Source organism: Macaca nemestrina, chromosome 8 (assembly GCF_043159975.1).
Source record: "Macaca nemestrina isolate mMacNem1 chromosome 8, mMacNem.hap1, whole genome shotgun sequence".
In the NCBI taxonomy this organism is placed as follows: domain Eukaryota; kingdom Metazoa; phylum Chordata; class Mammalia; order Primates; family Cercopithecidae; genus Macaca; species Macaca nemestrina.
The window spans coordinates 60,655,400-60,678,832 of record NC_092132.1 but is presented as its reverse complement, the minus strand read 5'-3'; the positions used below and the strand labels follow the sequence as shown (position 1 = coordinate 60,678,832).

General features: G+C 35.2%; 1 protein-coding gene and 1 pseudogene across 18 annotated transcripts in view; both read left to right on the top strand.

The window, feature by feature from the left end:
* LOC105477129 (RALY RNA binding protein like) overlaps window positions 1-23,433 on the top strand; it is a 733,794-nt gene that overhangs the window by 463,980 nt on the left and 246,381 nt on the right. The window lies entirely within an intron of this gene.
* The window catches only part of LOC139355814 (26S proteasome regulatory subunit 7-like), a 40,451-nt pseudogene continuing 17,640 nt past the window's right edge, over window positions 623-23,433 (top strand).

Sequence of the window (23,433 nt, the reverse complement as noted above, 5' to 3'; positions counted from 1 at the left end):
ATAGAAGAGCCATTTCCAGGTTCTTCAACCATTTTTTTAAATGACAAAGTCTCCAGGCCTTTTGTTTTCTGGATAAATTTATCAGAATATGATAATGTGGACAAAAAACTCTTTTAAAAGATTTTTGGAGATAGTTTCCAAGCACAATAGAATGATCAGTTCTCTTACTGTAGCAACTTCAGTTCTACTGACATTACATTCAGCTTTTTGATAGGTACAGATACTATTGAGAGATTTACAAAAAAAAAAAATCATAAAACCCTCCAGATATTTTCATATGAAGTAAAATTATGTCATCTTGCCCTTGGATATAAAGTATTTTGAGGTAATTCTTTCTTTAGGTCCAGGAGATACAATAAAATGACACTGAAAGTATAGATCTAGAAGAGAACTTATTTAACACACAGCTCTTAGCATGGTGCCTGGAATGGAAGTATTCTCTCAATATTAGCTCCTCTTCCTATTAGCTTTGTGTTCTAGAGATGAGGAAACTGAACTCTCATTTTCAACCATTAACTTCATGCTTTATAACACAATATGTGAACTTACAGTATCTTTGGTTTTCTCAATCTGAACATAATTAAAACTCCTTGGCTTTTTGAACTTCTGGTTAATCCTAACATAAGACTGTCAGACACCAGTATTTTGGTTCTTCCATTCTGTCCCATTCTTGTTTATGTGACCTCTTTCAATAATGTAAAGTGTCATTTTCCAACAAGAGTTCATTTGAAAATCCTCTATGACCACACATTTTCTTTAGAGTCTCTGCTTCTTTCTTATCAGAATTTTCTGATTATATTTTCAGGATTTAATTTTGTGCATGTCTACAAAAAGCCACCTTCCTTTTTAACAGCACTGTCTAGAACCATTATTCTTGTATTTGCTCTGAAATGTCTTATATCTACTCTCCAAAATGTGGAATTCATCACCCTTATCAGTGATTCCTTTCTGGATGATATAAATTCAAAATAGAAACATACTTTTCCCCTGTAGTTTGGTAAATACAAGCAAGTTGCTTTAGTATCATAGAATAGAATAATTCTTCCTGTGAGAGATGGAATGTACGCAGGACAAGTCAGGAAATACACACATTTTTTATAACAATAAAAGTATCCAAAAGCACCCCCATTAGTAGCTCTCCCCTTGTTACATCTTGATACTATCAGCTGAGTGATCTATACTAGGACAATATCACCGTGTCCTCCATCTAGCTGGACAGCCTATTGTATACTACCACAAGAATAACACCACACTTTTTCCTTTCATCATCACCTAAATGTTACTCTGCTTTTTCCACCTACAGATTGTTGGATCTTTTACAAGCATTTATCTTATTGACAAACAGGGCTATTCTACACTTACTTTTAGACTGGTTTCTTTTTGATAAAGGAAATCCTTCTATTGTCATAAAAATTTATTGCTGGGACTGATACGTATTTTTCAAATGTGAGGAGGGAAACTATATACCATCATTAAAGCACATCTTTAAATCTGTTTATGGGTAAAATAACAATATCATATGTTTCTTGCAGAAAAAGTCCCTCATGGCTTGTTTCTCATCCCTTCACCCAAACGGAATAGCTGTTTATGCTGATGTTCTAACTATTCTGCTGTGGCTGGTCTTCACCTATGGAAGCTTGGACTCAGTGTCATATCTGAAAATTAATAACAGAAAATTAGTCAAACTACCTTCCTATCAGAAAATATACATACAGTTATGTAGATACTTGGTAAAATGTTATTATACTATTTAGGTTCTTATCCTTAATGTTCCAAAATTCTGTGAGTCCATGATTCTAACATGCGAGAGAGACAAAATATGTTTCATTTGATATTGCAGACATTTTATCCAATCAAAAACTATTGACTTCATCAATTCAAGTTTTGCTTATTCTAGGACAGTTTTGCCCTTTCAAACCTGTATTTTCAGGTATTTAAGGAGATGAGGAGTTAGATTTGAAACTATTGCAGTTCATAGTAGGGGAAGAAGTAGTAGTAGTAGTAGCAGCAGCAGCAGTAGTAGCAGTAGTAGCAGTAGTAGTAGCAGTAGTAGCAGTAGTAGTAGCAGTAGTAAACGTATCCAAGGTCAGGTGACATTTCCTAGAAGATTTGTATGCATTTTCTCCTGTGCTCCCATCAGGCCTGCAAGGATAACCAAACATAAGTCCAACCACTGGCTGCTTGCAGAATCCAATAACAAGAGTGAGTTATGGTAGAAAGAAAGTGACTTTATTTACCAAAATTAGTAATGGGGAAGTGGCCAGATTTACATCTAAAGTAATCTACCAAAGTTTAGGCTGGGGAGAGGGGCTTTAAAGGGGGAGTTTGGAATGGTAGGCATGAGGGAAGGGTACTCAGTACAAGGTCTGCATATCTTGTTCTGGTGGCTATTTCTAGCTGTGGTCCTCCTGGAGTTTGGACTGGGATTATCTCAACAATAGCTGGTTTGTTGACTAACCACCTTGAGGTAATCTCTGGAATTTTTCAGCTGGGTCTCCATGCATTGTCTGTTTCAAAGTTACCCCCTGGAACTTCTAAGTAAGCTCATAATTAGTATAGGCATACAGTTAGATAAATGTGCATGGTTTAAGGGAGTGTATGGTAAGAAAAAGAGGGATGTGGTGCTTCAAAGAAAGTACATTTAAAAGCTAGAACAAATAGACTTAACAAATATTTACAGAACATTCTCCCCAACAACTGCAGAATATACATTCTATTTATCAGCACATGAAACTTTCTCCAAGATAGACCATATGACAGGCCACAAAACAATTCTCAATAAATTTAGGAAAACTGAAATTATATCAAGTACTCTTTCAGACCATAGTGGAATTAATTTGGAAATCAGCTACCAAAAGAACCTTCAAAACCACGCAAATACATGGGAATTAAATAACCTGCTCCTGAATGTTAATTGAGTCAACAATGAAATCTAGATGGAAATTAAAAAAATTCTTTGAACTGAATGATAAAAGTGGCACAACCAATAAAAACTTCTGGGACACGGCAAATGTGGTGCTAAGAGGAAAGTTCATAGCCTTAAATACCTACATCAAAAAGTCTGAAAGAGCACAAATATACAATCTAAGCTCACACCTCAAGGAACTAGAGAAACAAAAACAACCAAACCCAAACCCAGCAAAAGAAAAGAAATAACCAAGATCAGAACAGAACTAAACTAAATTGAAACAATAAAAATACAAAAGATAAATGAAACAAAAAGCTGGTTCTTTGAAATAAATAAATAAAACTGATAGACTGTTAACAAGATTAACCAAGAAAAAAAGAGAGAAATCCAAATAAACTCAATTAGAAACAAAATAGGAGATTTATAGCAGAAATTTGCTGGAGCATTATGGTGCAGGGAACTAAGAGCTTCTGACAAAGTCTGTCCTCAACCCTATGCAGAGTGTACAATGGCAATAAAATCCTTAGCAACCAACGTAAACAAACAATGAGCAAAATACCAATTATATTGTATATGAGAGTCTTGTCTGTATTAAGAAGTTAACTAAACCATGTTGTTATGGAGTCCTGAGAAAGATCATCTATAACAGAAATATGAGTATCTAATGCATGCATAGCTTGGGTTATATTGTGAGAAAAAAAAAATATATATATATATATACACACACACACACATACACACACAGAGAGAGAGAGAGAGGGGATGGAGACTCAATATTTAATGTATTACACTAGGCCTTATAAGTCAAAAGGTCTTTTTATGACATAAAGGCATGCAAATGTGCACTTTCTGTAAACTGGGCAGAACTAGCCCATGGCTGGTGGTCTTTTCTCAGGAGAAACTTACTAAAATTAATCTTTTATTTAATTAAAGCTATAGTTGCTGGTGGAATAAGGGGCTGGGGGAGCCAGTTAGTCAGCTTGTTGACTGCTAGAGATAAAGAAAAACTGTATGGCAGTTAGAACATAGTTTATTCTTTAAGTGTAGGAGTATGTGACTTAACCCATGCCTGGCATCATCTTAGGTCCTGTGCATAATTTTGTGTTTTGTTACAACAAGCCTTTTGTGTCAGCCTTATGATCTCCATTTTAATGTTAATGCTGATCAGTTGTGTCTAAATCAAAAAAAGTGAGGAAAGGTACAGCGAAGCTTATCTGAGTCTTCACTTGCGGTCATGGCCTGAACTGGTTTTTTAGGTTTCTTTGGGATTTCCTTTGGCCAAGATGGGGGATCCATTCAGTCTGCTGGGGGACTTAGAATTATTTTATTTTTTGTTCATATTCTTGCTTTTTTGCCAAAGTATACCAGAGGCAGTACTGATGGCCAACCTTCTATTTTGCCCCATATCAGTGCTGAGGTGGTGTGCTACCTGCCCCTGGTCCATCATATACCTTGGTGGGATCCTTATGGCCAAGGAACTTAGAGTCAAAAGAATTAAAGCCAGTTAAATGCTCTAAGCAAGACAGGCATGGAGGTGGGAAGGCACTCATTAATCCTTAAAACCTTTTAATCAATATAATAGGCAAAATCCAGAAGCCAAAAAATAAGGTCATAAAGTTGACTAATCTATAAATTCTGTGCATTTAGCTACTATGATCTTGGCTTGTAGAAATTAGCTATACAAAACACAAATATTTTGTTCAGCTGTTTAGGCATCTGTGTGCCTATCCCTGACTTGGAGGGTCTGAATAAATTTGTATAGCTTTCATAAGCCCCAGCTATAAATCAGAGACTTAATTTAGGATTTGTTCTTCAAGATGTTTGACAAAGATATTAAAAGGCTCAAAATATTTTATTACAACAGAACCACAGGTCATTGTAAAACAATAGTTACTCATTTAACCCAAGTAATAATCAAAAGACTTTAAACGCAATACAGGAGATTACATGGATGTAAAAACATTAATTATTTTAAATATCAGTTTTTTAAGGAATTAGAAACCTAATAAAGACAGCATAGGAATTATTTTGATAAAACCTAAAATGTTGTCTCTTAAGCAAGTTACCAGAAAGTCAAAGAAAAACCTGCAATGTGACTGCTTCTTATGGGAAGCCCATTTACATAACTTGGAAATTAAATCTGATGAAAAAGTACATGAATTTAATCAGTTGTGGGAAGAGTGTGTTAAGATTATGAGTATAGCAAGGGGATATATTATTCTTAGTAATTGCATAAGAAGTTTTCTGATTACATTGAAAAATTTAGACATATCAAGAAAAGCCAAGATGACAAAATCAACTTATACTGGAGGAAAACATTGCTTTTCTAGACCCTCAAGATAAAATGTTTTCACATCAGGCCTCAACAATAGTTAGAACTGGAGGAAAAAACTTACAGAAGCTCATGAAAAAGCTGAAGGAGAGCGTTATCTCAAGCTTTCTCAAGGAGAGAAAAAGCTAAAAGCGGTGGGACAGCACAGAAACTGAACTTCTGAGGTATGGTTCTGAGAAGTTCTCAAAAGAAACAGGATATAAAATTAAAAATCAAAATCTCCTGTAATTTTATTAAGAGCCAATTACTATCTTAAGAAAATCTCATTATAACAAAGGAGATCAATCTTACAAAGACCATTATAAATAGTTCCCTTGTAATTATAGTCAACTGCATTATATACAAAACTTCCTTTATAATTTTTCTTTCACGAACCTTATTACAGCTTACATAGACCGTTTATACCATGCTTGGACTTTCTGACTTGTATTAAATTTTCATCTTTTCTAAATAACCAATAATTTTATTTTAGGACAAGAATTTATCATATATAAGCTCTTTTTTCCTATAAAATTATTCTCTTTTCTTTATAACCTTTTTATTTAAAATATATTTTATATCCATAACTTTCTTTATATCTCTGTCCCCTGCTTACTGGTTTATTTTTACCTTTTTAAAATAAATTTAAAATAACCTCCAAATTATACAAATTATTCCTTTTTAACATAAGAATACAATTAACAGAATTATATATTAACTAGAATTATGAATTTTAGTAACCTTCAATTTTAGTAAAAACTTAGGGGGTAAGAAATCCTGAACTATTTGTCAGATATTAGCATTTTATAGATTAAGCCATTCCACAGTTTTAGAAACATGTTTTCCTACATCATGATATTTTCTTAATTGGGAATGACAGAGACATCCAAGGAGCACTTATTATTTAATTCAAAATAATTTTCAGTTTTAAATTATACAAAAAGTATACTTATAAGTATGTCATTAATATATACTCAATTTTTTCCATTTTTAGCAGTTTAGATTACTTCTGAAAAGTGTCATATTACACAAAGCTAGTCATTATTTAAAGTTATTTCCCTGTTGACCATTTTTAAAGTCTGAACATTAGGTGAATACCTAAGTAAGAAACTTAAGCACATGTGTATTTTGCCGACAACTCAAACGATTCAGCAGTTTTTATTGAAACAGCAATCATAAATTAATCTTATTTGTAAAAAAAAAAATCATATAAACAGAGATTACTTTGTTTTTGGCTAGGTCTTACAACCTTTATGCCAAAACGTTGATACTTTAAACATTTAGCAAAGGCAAATGTAAAACTTATTTATACAGACACAAATTTATGCCCATGCTTCTGAAGGCATTTTTAAAAATTTAGTAATATTTTTATTTACTAACTAGTTTTATTTATCAAAGATTCATGTGAATGAAAAGCATTTGGACTTAATTTATGAGTACTCATTTACTCATGAGCTAATTTGGTAGCATACTAAATATGACACGGAACATAATACATGTATATTACATAAATACATCTAAATGCACATATACATACATGCACAAACAAAGATCCAATAGCTTTTACCTTGGAACTCTACCCATGAAATAGCACCACAAACTCATTGACTTATAAAAGATAGCTGACTCCACAAGTTATTTTTCTGACAAAATTGTAACCTATTCACATAGCTAAACTTTATTTGCCCTGATAGGTAATCCAAGGAAAGTCGTGAACCAAAATTTTGAGTAAAGCAGCCTCTATGGAAATTTGTGGGGTTTTTTAAACTTAAGAAAAAAACTCTTTTACCTTTTTTTTGCTTTTCAGTTTCAAACATGTTTCCAATGTTTACATTCTGATAGACCATAAATAATGTCTTATCTCAGCACCAGCAACTTAGTAACAGCATATTTAAAGCAGGTAGGAAGAAAAGATAACGAGATAGAGAGCTTTAGAAGATTCCACTTAACTGTCTAGTTGTAGATTCACCATTTGAGCTCTGAATTTTTCTTGCTGTAATTTGTCTATCAGTTCAAAATGGGCACAAAAAGGGCCATAATATGTAACCAGCTGTAGCCTTAAAGAGGATGACAAACTCAGGGGCTAAGATGTTGGAAGCTGTTTTTCCCCTTCAGGGCTGGTGTCCCTGGATTTAATAAGAAAAGAGATAAAGAAAGGAATGGAGAGAAGAAAGGAGGTCAGGTTTTACAGAAGAGAGGATGAAAGAGACAGGAAGGAGAAGAAGCTTGTGAGCCTTCCAGCCACCTCAAGGTTCAGGGTCAGTACCCCCCACCATCTTACTTTATCTCCTGTCAGAGAGAACCTCAGCACCCCATACCTCCATGGTATGGGGTGAATCCCTCTCATCTCTGCAAGTCACCACTTAAGGTGAACCATTTCCAGCTGGAGGGAGCTAAAGATGCTTTTGGCCTAAAGGAATAAAGCTGTAGGTGGCTCCTGAGATAATCTGGAGGATGAAGTTGGAAGGAGGGGAAAGAGAGATTAGGGCCCACACACAAAGATCACACACTCGCACATACAAACAAGTGACATACCTCCAAAAAATCCCCAGGTAAGGGGCTGGGTAGAGTCCCAAATGTATCACCTCAGTTTCAAACAGCCCCCCGACCCCCAAACGCCAGCTGAGTCTGAACCAAGCAAAACCCCAAGGGTACCACAAATACAAATGCATAAAACGCTCAAATGGTATCCCTAGCAGTTGAGTCTAAATAGAGAAGAGCCCCAGTGACAACCTAAAAAAAGGCAGAGGATAGTTGGGTGCATTCCAACTCACTCACTCAGTCCAAAAGTTTGTTGACCTCTCCAGTGGTCACTTTCTTTGCACCAGAGGAGCGTTGAAGGCAGCAGGCACTGCAACAGGAAGAGAAAGAGGATCCACAAGACAAAAGCATCTCAGCAGCAGCAGGGACATTCCCTAACGTTCCAGCCATGGGGTCAGCCATGAGCAGCTGGCATTCACAGGCATCCCTATGCCCTATCATACAGAAATTAGACCGGCAGGCTGGAGACCCCAGAGCACACAGCGGTCCCCATATGGGTCAACAAAATTGTAACCGAATGGAGATATGGCCACTTGCTGCTTTCAGAGCCCAGTAACAAGTGTGAGATATGATAAAAACTAAGTGAATTTATTTACTAAAACGAATAATAGAGAAGTAGCCGAATTCACATCCAAAGTAACCACTTCATACTTTAGGGATAGGGGTTTAAAAAGAGGAACTTGGAATGGGAGGCATGCGGGAAGGGTACTGAGTACAAGGTCTGTATATCTTGTTCCAATGACTGTTTCTAGCCATGGTCCTCCTGAAGTGCAGGCTGGCATCATCTCAGCAATAGCCAGATTGCTCATAACTGCCTTGAGGTAATCTCTGGAAACTTACAGATGGGTCTCTAGGTGTGGTCTGTTTTAAGGCTAGCACCTGGGACTTCTAAATAAGCTAATAATGAAAAAGTATACAGTTAGATAAATGTGCATGGTGTAAGTGAGTGTATGGTGAGAAAGAGAGGGATGTGGTGTTTCAAATAAAGTCTATTTCAAGGCTATAGCTTAAGACTAAGGAGGAGAAGAGAAGGTTTCCACAATATGTTTAAGGGTAACATTTTGAGACTAGGGAAAAAGGGGAAAAGGGGGGAAAAGTTTTAAAACGCACTTTTAGGCTAGACCCTTTAGCCTAAGAAAGGGACATTATTATTCCCATTTCACAGGTAAGAAAACAGGTTAAATTTACTATTCATTCACTTAACAAATATTGAACATCTTGTATGAGCTAGGCTTTATTCTAGAAATTTGATATTACTAATTTTAAAATGGATAAACTTCCTATCCTCATGGACTGACATTCTAATAAGAAACTTCTCACTTATTACTAGACGTAAGAAATGAGTAACTAAAATTATATATTAGAACTTGATACATTCTTTAGAAAAAAGAAAAGGTAGAACAGTGTAAGGAAGATCTGATTGCTGGAGTGATAGCAGGGAAAACGTAGCAATATTACTCATTTCATGTTTCTGGCTTAAATTCTACTTTATCTGCAACAGGATTGCATCCCTGCTTTCTTATATATTATCTTGTCTATTAAACCTTTGCTCATTCCTTTATGTTTAGCTTTTTGAATCATTGTGTTTCAAGTTTGTCTTTTTTTTTTTTTTTGAGACAGAGTCTTGCTCTCTTGCCCAGACTGGAGTGCAGTGGTGCAATCTCGGCTCACTGCAACCTCCACCTCACAGGTTCTTGTGCCTCAGTCTCCTGAGTAGCTGGGATTACAGGTATGCACCACCACACCCAGCTAATTTTTGTATTTTTACTAGAGGCAGAGTTTCCCCATGATGGCCAGACTGGTCTCGAGCTCCTGGCCTCAAGTGATCCACCTCCCTCGGCCCCCCAAAATGCTGGCATTACAGGCGTGAACCACTGTGCCTGGCCAAGTTTATCTTTTGTGTATAGCATAGAATTCAGTTTTGCTTTATAAGCCAAATTTATTTTTTTTTATTATGATTAAATGAATACATCCATAATAACATTTAGGATGTGACTAATATGTTGGGTCTGAATTGTCATGGTATCTTATGTTGTAATTACTGAGTATATTATGTTATCTTATTTTTACTGTGTTCCCCCCCACTGTGTTGTGTGTTTGTTGTTGTTTACATCATTTAACTTGTTTATACTACATTTTAACTTGTTTAAACTATATATTTATACTATATTTATAAAGATTTCTAGCTCTAGTGATTATTTTTTGTTTTAATATTTTATATAGTCTTAATTTTTCTGGTTTTGTTTCCTCCATTTTAAAACTTTTACAATCTCTTCTGTCAATTTTAACTGGTATCTTTCAAATCCTATCTAAGACATGGACAATAGTTAATGAAATGATTCTACTTTCCTTTCTCCTTTTCCATGTTTTCTTTTTTAAGTTTACTTTTGTGAGAATATATTATGCTTACATATTATTCTTCTACCCAAGATTAAGACTTTGTAGGCTCAGTTCTTTGTCTTAGGTCTAACTAGTAAAAATATGAAATACCCTCAAGTCCTTTGGTCAGACTTTGTTGGATGAAGCTCATCCTGTAGCAGAATCCTTTGAAAGGGCACATACGTGTGTGTTTTGCACATTCAAAACTTTTTTCTATTCCTTTCACACTTCAAGGACTTGGCTGATGTCAGAATTTCTAAGTTTCTTGAAAATTCCACTTCCTGTTGGTTTGCTTTTTTATTTTTGAGAGGTCTCATTGCCTGTCTATTCTCATGCTTTTGTACCTTGTCATTTCATTTCCTGGAGGCCCTGAGGATACTTTATGATTTTTTAAGTCTAATAGTTTTACTTAAGTATGGTTTGGAATTGCTCACACCAGTTCAATTTTCCTTAATACACCATTTCAAGATGCAGATTCAGGTCTTCTTTTTGTTTTCTGGAAAGTTTTCTTGACCTATAGTTTTAAATATTAGTTCTCTTTCATGGTTTTGGTTTTCTTAGTGAAAGGCTCCAGATATGCAAATCTTGGACATCATTTACTTAGCTTACGTTTGAAGCACCTTCTCTCTGATCCTTTTTATTTTTTTTTAATAAAAAAGTATTTTACATTACTTGGTTGTTTTTCTCTTTATTCAATACCCTTTATGAAATTGTCATTTGAATTCATATTCTTGGTCATTTTGTAGCTTTTCAATTCTGATATTTAATTTTTTAATTTCTTTCTTGGGTTCAATTGATTCTCATTTTATTTCTTCCTGTTGTTGTCCTTTGCTGCTTTCATTGTTTATCTTTCTAATTCAGCATACTTTGAAAAACTTTCCAAATGCTCATCTGAGGATATTTACTTTAGTTTGGTGTATTGTATTATAGGTCTTTTGAGTTCTTTGGTTGGTTTTATGGGAAGAATTTTCATCAGCTGAAATGCGTCAATTCAATTTTAGTGATTTTTCAAAATAATTGTGTGTGGATGTGGTCTGATTTTTTTCTATGGCTATATACTCTTCATAGTTTGAGAGTGCCCACTTCTTTCAATTCAGCCCAAATCTGTGTAATTTCTTTTATGAATGATGTTTTGATTGCAGTGTTGTGGTGGAGGGATTGGAGTGTTTTATTCTCTTTTGTTTGTTTTCGTTGTTTTTTTCCTTTACAACTTTATACATCTGACTTCTCCCTTCCATCTACTGTCAATAACTCCCTGTCATTGCCACTTCTGGCACCACTCACTTTTGCTAAACCCAGTGTTAGGAACCACCAAGTTCTGACCTGTGTTCAGCTTTTTGGTATTCGTATTGAACTTTCTCACTTTGATGATGATTTTGTTTGTGTTTTATCTAATTCATCTAGAATCCTATTCTTTTTTTATTTCTTAAAGTTCCTCTCCTTTTTTCTCCACACCCACAGGCAATGAAAATACTTCCTAGTGCTCCTGGACGTGTGAATCATCTGTGGTTTTGTTTGTTCCCCTTGTTGGTTTTATAGTTTTTTGGGAGAAGGATCAGTGGGGAGATTCAAGCTCATACCACCAACCTTGTTCTCCAAGCCTATAGGTCTTTAAGATCTGAAGGTGAACAGAGAAGATAATGAGAAAGTTACATTAAACAAAGCCTTGAAAAGGATTAGAAAGTTGTGCAGTGGGATTTTGGACGGGGATGTATTTCAGGCAGATGAAACAGCATGATGGTCTTGAGGTATAAGCATGTCTGGCATGTTTGTGGAACAGAAATGAGGGGAGCTGGAGTGGACTACGGATGTGCGGGTGAATATGGAAAAGAAGAGTAAGACAAAAGGTCAGAGAAGTAAGAGGGTGATGTGTATTTGTAAGGACTGAATAAACATGCCTGAGGATAGAAATTGGAGAAGGTGATATTCAAATCTGTCTACATGAATTCACAGCTTGTGTTCTTTGCACAATATAATGTTGAAATTCATAAAGAGATTTTATTAAGTTAACCTATAATGAAATATAACCCAGAATATGCAGTTTTGTAGCTCACAAAAGAGGCTTCTAGTGTGGGAGAATGATAGGTCTTTGTAGACTCAACTTATTATCTCTAGTACTCACCTTTCTCTTGAAGAAAACTGATAAAACTCCTGGTGTCATGAAGCTTTCATTCCATGGAGGGAGATACGCAAGAAACATGATATGTAAGCAAAAGTCACAGTATATTATAGTGATCGTTACTAAACAGGAAAGAAGGATAAGGAGTGCTGGAGAGATGTTCAGAATTTTAGGAAAGACAGCTATGAAAGAGCTTACTGAAAAAGTGACATTTGAATGAAAATCCTGGAAGATGTGAGTTACTGCAAGGTTCTTAACCGTTTTGTACCTAATTTCCTCATCTGTAATTTGGGGAAGGATTACATTAAATGGTCCGTGTCAAAGTATTTCCCTATACAGTGGTAGCTAATGGGTGCTCTTTGCATAGCTGTCTTTTCAATGTCCAGGTTTAAAGTTAGTACCACAGAATATTGTGTCAGGGACTCTCCAGCAGAGTTTAAATGCTTAAGCATGTGCATACACGCAGACACACACACACACACACACACACACACACACACACGACATTGCCAATTAATTCTGGCAAAGATCATTTTGGTCTCTGATTAAACATTCCAGTATATCACCTGTGGAGGTAGACTCCTGCAGACACATTAAAGCACGTTTTCATTAGTGATTAATTAGTAATTAGAAAACATCAGATTCCAAGGGTGCTGCATAAATATGCCAATATATCTTAATTCATCAACTGCTGTCAGCATCCAGGGCTCAGGCTCCCTATCATCAACAAAAAATGAGGAAGAAAAGTTTATGTTTTATTAATTCAGTACTAATCTGCATGTGGTTTGATTAGAAAGTAAAGCAATGCAGTCAATAGATGGTGCCAGAGGGTTACTTTTCACTACAAGGCTGGAATTAGTTTGCTGAAGATAATCTTTTGTCCAATGATTCTGATACCTTTTTCCTTGACCATGCTAAACATTTTTCACATGTGGTGAGCTACTAATGTAAGAAAAATCTAAAACTTTATAGTATATTCATATTACTACACATGGAATAAATCATCATGCATCTTATTAAAATGTTTAAGTGTATAAATTTCAAAAGAGGAAAATATTTAATTCTCATGTTTTATAATCATAAAAAGGATGTCTTAAGCATTTTGATAAAATTAATACATTATTTGAATTTATATTCAATGCATTGAGTTATGAATATACATGTGTATTGTGTATATATAACATAGTTTTAATAATAGTATAATATCTTAACAAAAGTGATACAGGGAATACATGGTGGTTCCATCTACCTATCTGAGAAGATTTTCTCACCAAATCCTTTGGAGTTTGTTCTTCTGGATGGAAAATTATAGTCTATTTATCATCCCTTTAAGCATAACACCACATGGTGCTCATTCATTGAGTAAACATTTGTTGAATTAATCTCTCACAGTGTTATCTTCTCAAGACCTCCCTCCCTTTGTGTTATTTTTATAAAAAGCTTATTAATTAATCATATTCACTCATTTCTTGGGTTCACATAAGGATTGCATATGTTGTCACCAAAACTCTTTTATAAATCCCTTCAGGTTACAGACTATGTTAATCTTTAACATTCTAAAATTTATTTAGACCAATGCCTGGCTGTACGGATAGCATGATATAAATGCCATAACTGTTAATAATACAGTTAATATAGTTAATATTTATGCTATAGTTAATAACTTGTATGGAACCACAATATTAGATTGCTTATTTCTACACACAAACAGTGAAAATAAAATACTTATAACTAAATTCAATCCTAATTATGAGACAAATAGGGAAATTTGCTGAAACACAGAAATTTACTTCAACCTCCAGGTTTTGGCAAGAATTAAATTTAGAGATAGAGGCAAATGCTTTCCATAGGATAAACACAGCATTTGAATTTATTTCATCTTGAAAAGTTTAAAATGTCAAAAATAAGCAACAGAATACATAAATAGGTCATTTGGTATACTTTACAGACTATGGAAATTGACTAAAGTTAAGGTGACTATCAAAAATTATGACCATTTCATACAACGTGTTCTATGAAAAAACTTAAGAGAAATGGATGTTTGAGAGAAAGATGAGGAAATAAAGATAGTTATTGAGTTAGATTTGGAGCAAAGTCGGTAATGTATTGAGCCAATTGTTGAAAAGGAACAGACTATCAGATTCTGTGGATAAAGCCTGGGAAAGAAAAGAGCAGGTCGATTGGATTAGGATAGTTTAAAAGAGTAGAAAAAAAGTCCAAATATCTTGAATCTGAGAAAATGAGAATATTTCAACAGGCCTTTGTGTAAAGATCTTAGAATCTTTTGCCAGAATCCTCACATTTTTATTTGACATGAAAATTGAACATATTATTAAATCCAAAGGCCTAAAATGCCTCATAAGGATTCCAGTCCCTGTGATTACGCATAGAAATCTTAAGTATAAGACAATTTGCTGCCAAATGTGTTTCTACAAGTAGGCACAGCACTGGACCATAATTGTTAGAGGAGGGTAAGAATATAAATCTCTTCCTCCAAAGAAACTTTTGTTATCAAACTTAGCATTTTAAATCAATCAGTCTGATACCTGAAAACTTAGAAATTATCTCTCTGCTATAAGGTTTACTGTTCTAATAGTAAGTATAATGGATACTATATTTGATGATTCCATCGCTTCAATTGGTATAATTTGAGTTAAATGATTGCACTATTATTTTTGCCACAGGATGCTCCGAACTCCTGCTAGTCTCTTTGATACTCACTGAGTAATGATAGTTCTATGCTGCTAGGGCCTTAGAGTAACTTCACCCAGGAAAGTATTATAGCAATCCCCTGTCAATAACTTTTACAATAATTGAACATAATTCTTCCAATGTTCCTATCTTTGCTTAGATCCCATTTTTGAAATGGCTCTGTACTAGACATGTATGTTTTTTAATCTGAATAAATCCTTGTAAACAACAGTGAGTTAGGTTTTATAACCCCATATTATGAATCTAAAACAGGCTGTATAATATATTTAAGTCCATAAAGGGAGTAAGAGGTAAGGCTATGATTCAATTCTTGGTCTGCTTACCACCAAAACTCTTGCCCAGTCTATCTCTGGGGCCCATTTATCTGGTTGTCTGGGACAGTTCTGATTGTTGCCTATCCGGCTTAGCATTTGTCCTCTTCTGAAGTGTCTCATTTGGATGATAAATTTTATGGTCACTCTAGACCACACTAAGAAACCAGGATTATTTAATCAAGATTCAGACATTGCATCAATTTACTGGAAAACTAGAAATGTGGTTTCCACTTTAAATGCTTAAAGAAAAATAGAGAACTTGAACATCTATTCAAGTTAATGTCTCCAGGACACTTACATAAATCTCACTGTGTTCACCAGTTAGTCCAATGCTGAAAACAACAAATGAACGAATGGGATATGAAACTTGAGAGTAAGTACCAGAGTATAATATTAGAAAGTTATGCATGCTGCACACATGCTTTCTTTAGAAAGAATTTGCCCCTGGGTAAGATTGATTAATAAAACTACTCATCTTCAGATGCTTTTAATTATATGCCACTTTTTTAAAAACCAATATTCAACAAAATAGGTTATTACTAGTCAAAAGAGTTCTAAGAAAATATCAACAAATCTATCTCTACATAAATATACACAAGCTGAGGATGAGGGCAAAAAGCACCTACATAGCCTATAGAGCTACACATGCAATGTGCACGCACACACACACACACACACACACACACACACATTCTGGACCTCACCACCTACTTTTCTTTTACTCATTCTGTTTCAGCCAGTCAGTAGCTTCCTTGATTTCCTGAAGCATATTAAGCTCCCTTCTCTCATAGGGCCTTTGCAATTGCCAATCCCTCTACTTGGTATACTTTCCCCTCTCATTTCCCAACGGCTTCCTTCTTTCCTTCAGGTCTTTGCCAAAATGTCATCTTCTAGTGGAGATCTCTGATTAATCAGATTTAAACAGCAAAAGCCCCATTACCACACACCTTATTTTTCCCCATTCCTCCATAAAACATACCTCCTAACATCCCACCATAAAACAGACCTCCTAACAGACCTCCATAAAATAGGGTGTGTTAGAATGTGTAAGTTCTATGGAGAATATTAAAGTAAAATTTTTTTTAACTTTTTTACTTTAATATTCACTAATATATAGTATTTTTACTTTAATATTCTCCATAGAACTTACACTTTCTAACATACCTTATTTTATGCTTATTGATTTCACTTATTCTCTGTCTGCCTCTCTAAAAGATAAGCCCACTGAGAACAGGGTTTGTATTTTGCTTTTTTGGTGGTGGTGGTGGTTTGTTTTGTGTTAATGTTTGTGGATACATAGTATATGTATATGTAAACACACACACACATATATATACACACACACACAGTAGATATCCAAAAAATATATACACATGTTACATATATAGTATATATATGTATCCACAAAAATTAAAACAAACCACCACCACCACCATGTACATATATAAAATTAAAACAAAACAAACCATCACCAACCTATATGTATATCTCATGTACCATATGTATATATCATGTGCCACATATATGTATGGTACATGAGATATTTTGATACAGACATATGATGTCCAATAATCACATCAGGGTAAATGGGATATCCATCCACTCAAGTATTTATCATTTTGTTGTATTACAAACAATCCAATTATACTGTTACTTATTTTTAAATGTACAATAAATTATTGTTGACTGTAGTCATCCTGTTGTGTTACCAAATACTAGCTCTTATTCATTCTAATTATTTTCTGTACCCATTAATCATCCCCACTTCCTACCACCACTGCTCTTTCCCTGCCTCTGGTAACTATCCTTCTATTTTATATCTCCATGAGTTCAATTGTTTTAATATTTAGTTCCACAAGTAAGTGAGGACATGCAACGTTTGTCTTTCTGTGCCTGGCTTATGTCACTTAACATAGTGACCTCAAGTTCCAACTATGTTGTTGCAAAAACGATCTCGTTTTTATCTGTGGCTAAATTGTACTTCATTGTGTGTATGTACCACATTTTCTTTTTTTTTTTTTTTTTTTTTTTTTTTTGAGATGAAGTCTCGCTGTGTCTCCCAGGCTGGAGTGCAGTGGCGCGATATCGGCTCACTGCAAGCTCCGCCTCCCGGGTTCCCGCCATTCTCCCGCCTCAGCCTCCGAGTAGCTGGGACTACAGGCGCCTGCCACCTCGCCCGGCTAGTTTTTTGTATTTTTAGTAGAGACGAGGTTTCACCATGTTAGCCAGGATGGTCTCGATCTCCTGACCTCGTGATCCACCCACTTCGGCCTCCCAAAGTGCTGGGATTACACGCTTGAGCCACCACGCCCGGCCCACACATTTTCTTTATTAATTCATCTGTTTATGGACACTTCAGCTGCTTCCAAATCTTAGCTATTGTGAATGGTGCTGCAGTAAACAAGAGAATACTGATACCTCTTCCATATACCAATTTCCTTTCTTTTTGGGTATATATACCTAGTAGTGGGATTGCTGGATCATATGGTGGGTCTATTTTCAGTTTTTTGAGGAACCTCCAAACTCTTCTTCATAGTGGTTGTTCTAATTTATATTCCCACCAACAGTGTACGAGGGTTCCCTTTTTGCTACATCCCCACCAGGATTTGTTATTTGCCTAGCTTTGGGGTAAAAGTCATTTTGACTGGATTGAGACAATATCTTATTGTAGTTTTGATTTGCATTTCTCTGAAGATCAGTGATGTGGAGCACCTTTTCATATTCCTGTTTGCCGTTTGTATGTCTTCTTTTGAGAAATGTCTGTTCAGATCTTTTGCCCCTTTTTAAATCAGATTATTAGGGTTTTTTGTTTGTTTGTTTTTTGTTTTCGTTTTTGTTTTTTTGAGGCAGTCTCACTCTCTTGCCCAAGCTGGAGTGCAGTGGTGCAATTTTGGCTCACTGTAACTACTGCCTTCCAGGTTCAAGTGATTCTCCTGCCTCAGCCTCCCGAGTAGTTGGGACTACAGGCGCATACCACCATGCCCAGCTAATTTTTGTATTTTTAGTAGAGGTGGGGTTTTGCATGTTGCCAGGCTGCTCTTGAACTCCTGACCTCAAGTGATCCACCAGCCTTGGCCTTCCAAAGTGCTAGAATTACAGACATGCACCACGGCCAAAGATTATTAGATTTTTTTTTCCTATAGAGTCATTTGAGCTCCTTATATTCTGATGATTAATCCCTTGTGAAATGGATTTTTTTGTTTCCATTTAGTGGGGAAGTGTTTGGGGTCTTTTTACTGCAATATATACCACAGTGTCTGCCATACTGTACATCCTCAATAAATATAACTTGACAAATAGAATGAAGAAATAGATTGCAAATAAGCTGAATTTCAGCTTAGAGATGACAGTTTGTCTCAATTGCTGGAAGTATGTTTCAGAAATTAACAATAGTATCCCCTGAATCAGCAACCTTGTTTAGTTACTTTTAAGATCTTATGCATTACAGAGAACCAGCAATGGTTAATACCTTCTGGCATATATCTCACCAAAGCTGAAAATGATGCTACATACTGGAAATGAATTTCATAATTTGCCTCTTTCTCGCAGTTACAGAAGGGTATACGGGGTAAGTTCATAACCAAAGTCAGTTATTTTTGTTTGTTTTGTTTTGTTTTGTTTTTATATGCAAGAGGACATATTTGCAGTGTAACTGATTACAAAAGCACAAGATTGGTTTTCACCCCGATTGAGCGCACAGCTCAGTTTCCTTTTAGTTATACCATGTGTCTTTGTAGAGCTAATTCAGCAGACCCCAAGACAAGTCCCTTTCTCATATTATTGAGGTTCTCCTTTGATAGACAAATATTGATCAGCAACTCTTTTGGCAACCTTGAAAAATAGTTGTCTTCTTGAAATAATGTTTTCTACTCAGAGGAATATGACCAGACTCGTTTAAATTAATCCATAAAGATGTAAATATAGAGGGAAATAATATCCCTGACTGATTACTGACTGTGAGTTAGGCACACTCAGTCCTCATTCACACTTTATGAGATGAGATATTCATATTCTGATTTTATAACAAGAAAACCAGAGTTTTAGAATCCAGGTTCATGATGTTTGGTAAACAGTGAGCATTCACAAAGTGTTAAGTGCCTTTATTTGTTTCACCACCTCTTCCAGATCCAACGTTTTATTATCATACTTGAAAAGTTAATACAAATATACCAAGTTACCCCAAATTGAGTGTAGGTTTCTTGATAATTAGTGTAATTGTTAAAGTTAAAGCATTATCTATCTGAGATAAATATACTTGAAATGTATATAAAATGAGAAAAAATTATGTTTTAAAATGCACTGGGTTTAAGAAGCCATATGAGATAAATCAACTGGCTATTTTCCCATTAAATATCCAAAGTAGCCTGGAAACTTTTCCATTTTGTTTGATTATGATTATTACAATTTTATAGCTGGAATCATTCTAAAACACATGGGACAATGGAAAAAATGTTTTATGAGGCAAAATGAGCTCACTTTAAGCAGCTGATTCAGATTTTATATAATGATAAAAAATTATTCAAAGCCCACATTACATTAATATAAGAAATTTCAGCTGCTGACATTGTAAAGATTGTTTTTATTTTACTTTTGAAACAGACCAAAAACCTCTAGGCTTCCACAGATCTAGTGTATAGTAACAAATCCAGAAATTGCTGTTCTGTCGCAATGGCAATTTCCTTTTCAAATTGCATAACAGGTTTTGGATTTTTCTCCATCTCTTGTATCCTTTAAAAACCATCCAGAATAGTGTCTGGAATATAGTAGTTGCTTGTTTAGTATTTGTCCATTTATCAAATTAGTTTTCTTTTACTAAAAAACAAAGGAGTATGCTTTCAAAGTAAAAATTTCCACAGCTCAGTAGAACTGCAGTTAAAAGAAAGCTTCTCTTCCTTCCTAGAATCCAAGTCTTACTCTCAACTGAAACTTAGAATACTTCTTGTTGAGGCTCACAGAAAGCACTCATGTGCATACCTTTCTCCTCAAACAGTGCATTAGTAAAGGGACTTTATAGGATATACATTAGCGAGTTCAAAGAGAATAGGAAAGCATCTATCTGCAGATGAAACCTTCAATAGATTTCTACAAGATAAAACTTTGGCGGAAGAAAGTCAAGTGAAAAAACAGATCAGAGAAAGAACACTCTAATAATAGAAGGGCAAAGAGACCACTTGAGGAAGTCTTCTCTAAAACTGGGGGAATGAATCAAGAAAGAAGATGGGAGATCCAGGAAATTGTGGATCTAGCTCTAGAAGAGATGTTATCACAGGGAAATTGTGGATAAACCATGTAGTTTAGCAGTAAGTGTGCTGAGGAACAACTGAGTCATCAGTACTAGTGATCTCATAGAACGCGGTTCCAACAGTTTATGTAAGATAATGGATAGACAGATAGCCCGAGTGGAAAACTCACAATCCAGAGCTGATGGTCTGTCTGCTTGGAGATGAAGCTTCTTTGTATATGACCCTTACACTTATAAAAAGATATAAAGAAGGAAAAGTGAAGTAAAAGAAAAACCCAGGTTGATAGTCTGTGGCTAGAGCTTGTCAGATATGGTGTTGAGAGAAGAGGGGACTTATTGAAAGAGGAATTGGGGTAGGGAAAAAGGAGGAAACTACATCTCAGTCTCATATTAAGCCAAACTCACCTTTTGCCTTTTGTCTCAGTTTGCAGCTGGATATGGCTGCCGTGAAAAGACAAGGCTCTCTAATAGAAAAAAAAAAAAAACTGAAAGGAGCATTGCTAGGTCGACTATGACTGGTTTCCAGGGAAGACAGCTTACTACAAGTGGGACAGATTTTTCTTCGGTGCTAGTGGTTTCAGGCTGTTTAGGCGTAATGTTTAATGGCATATTTCCAGGTTACTGACCAAGGAGCTAGTTAGACTAAAACAGCATTGTTGCAGAGTGGGTTCTTCAGGACACAGACACTGAGATGGAAATTAGATTGTAGAATGTTTATTAGAAACTCTGTAGACATCAACACCTTTTAAAAAGGGGTGTGGGGAAGTAGCATCAGGCAGAGAGAGAAGTGGTACTGTGATGCAACATCAACATCTTAAGCTGACCCAGAGGAAGTTCTGGAGTTGATGGGGTCTGTCTGCGGTGTTCCCATTAGGCCAAATGTGAGAGAGCCATTGTACCCCTCCCTGGATCAGACATCAGATGAGGGCCACCCCTGAAGAGTGTGCCTTTGGTCAATGGGAGGCAATCAGAAAAGGCCGTTTGATGAAGAAAGGTAGTTTATTGCAGCACTGCCAGGTGCTGAGGCAGGCTCTTCCTTAAAGGGGACCTAAGCAGTTTAATAAGTTTAGACATCAGAAGAACTTGGCAGAGAGGTAGCAAATACAAGAAAATAAAAGAAAGGCTATAAAATATGTGATCATGGGCTAGGACTGGATGGAGGCTCAAGGCAAACTGCTAGAAAGGAAATATGATCATGTGGCTTTACCTAGTCACAGTAATACGAATATCATGTATTGCTTTTTGCCTTTTATATTCAACCTGTTGAAATTTGGAGGATTTGTGACTACAAGGCTACAAATGAATGCATATGATCCCTATATTAATCAAAAATTAAAATTATAAATAACCAATATTTTGAAGTTGAAGGTGAAAAGTAGTGAAAGAGAGTAGGATTACTAATATCATTAAAAGGTAAAGTTAGAAATCAGTAAATACTGTCTATATGAATAGGACAAGAAATAGAGGTTTAAGTATATTATTCTGATTTACAATAGTTACCAATAGGGAGCGAATAATAGAATAACAATTTGAAGAATAGTAGAAGTATCTATTCCACGAATATTTGGTAGGTGGTTAAGTTTGAAGTGATGTAGGCATGGCACTTTACAATTTTCTCAATTTATTCTACTACAGTTGGTCTGTTTGAATGTAGCATCCCTTTTGAAGAAAAGATATTTGTTCTGAATTTTCAAATTTATGTACATAAAGTTGAGAACTGAGTTAATTGAATTTTCTCATTATTTCATTAATATTACTTTTTTATTTCTCTTTTTGTGTCCTAATTAGTTTATTAAGTAGTTTATGTTATCAGTTCTTTCACATAACCATATGCTTGATTTGTATTAGGTTTACTCTGTTCGTACCTTCTAAATGTCATTAATTTCTGCTTTTATCTTGGTTAACTTTTCCTCCTGTCTCATTAGAGGTATTTATTTTGCTTTTTTAATTTAATAGTTAATTTATATTTTCCTATTTCAATGTTTAGCATTTAAGACAATAAACTTTCTTATAGTGAATCATTTCATAGTTTATATTTTATTTCCATATTTCATATTGTGGTTTTTCATGTTTTCCAACTATTATATTTAGATATTCTTCATTTTTTTTGCTTTTCCCCAGTTTAAAGGTTTTCAACTTAAAGATGCCTTTTGAGGGGGATTCTATTTTTAAAATTTAACTTCTACTTTGATATTGTTACCAAAAAGCAAGGTATATATTATGTGTAAGTGTGGAATTCACTGAAGTTATATTGAGACTTAATATAGAACAAATTTTGAATGTATTCCCAAGAGAATTTGAAAAGAAAGTTTGTGTTCTATTTTCAGGATGTAGAATTTAGTATATTCATATACATATAAAATGTCTTAACATTATTATTTTTATTTATTTATTTATTCTTTTGAAACTGAGCCTCTCTCTGTTGCCCAGGCTGGAGTGCAGTGGCACGATCTCGGCTCACTGCAAGCTCCGCCTTCCAGGTTCACGCCATTCTCCTGCCTCAGCCTCCCGAGTAGCCGGGACTACAGGCTCCCACCGCCATGCCTGGCTAATCTTTTTGTATTTTTAGTAGATACGGGGTTTCACCGTGTTAGCCAGAATGGTCTCCGTCTCCTGACGTCGTGATCCGCCCGGCTTGGCCTCCCAAATTGCTGGGTTTATAGACAAGAGCCACTGCGCCTGGCCCACATTATTATTAATATAGAGAGAGACTATAAGTTATTACTATTTTTGCCCTCTTTGATATACCATAGGGTAAGATATATCAGTCAAAATCACCCACTCCTCTGATAAATCAATTTCATTCTGCTATTTCATTCTCTTCCATTTTTGCTGTATAAATTTTGGATAACGAATCTTTATTGTTGATTATACAGTATGTGTAGTACTGTCTTAATAACTAGGCTT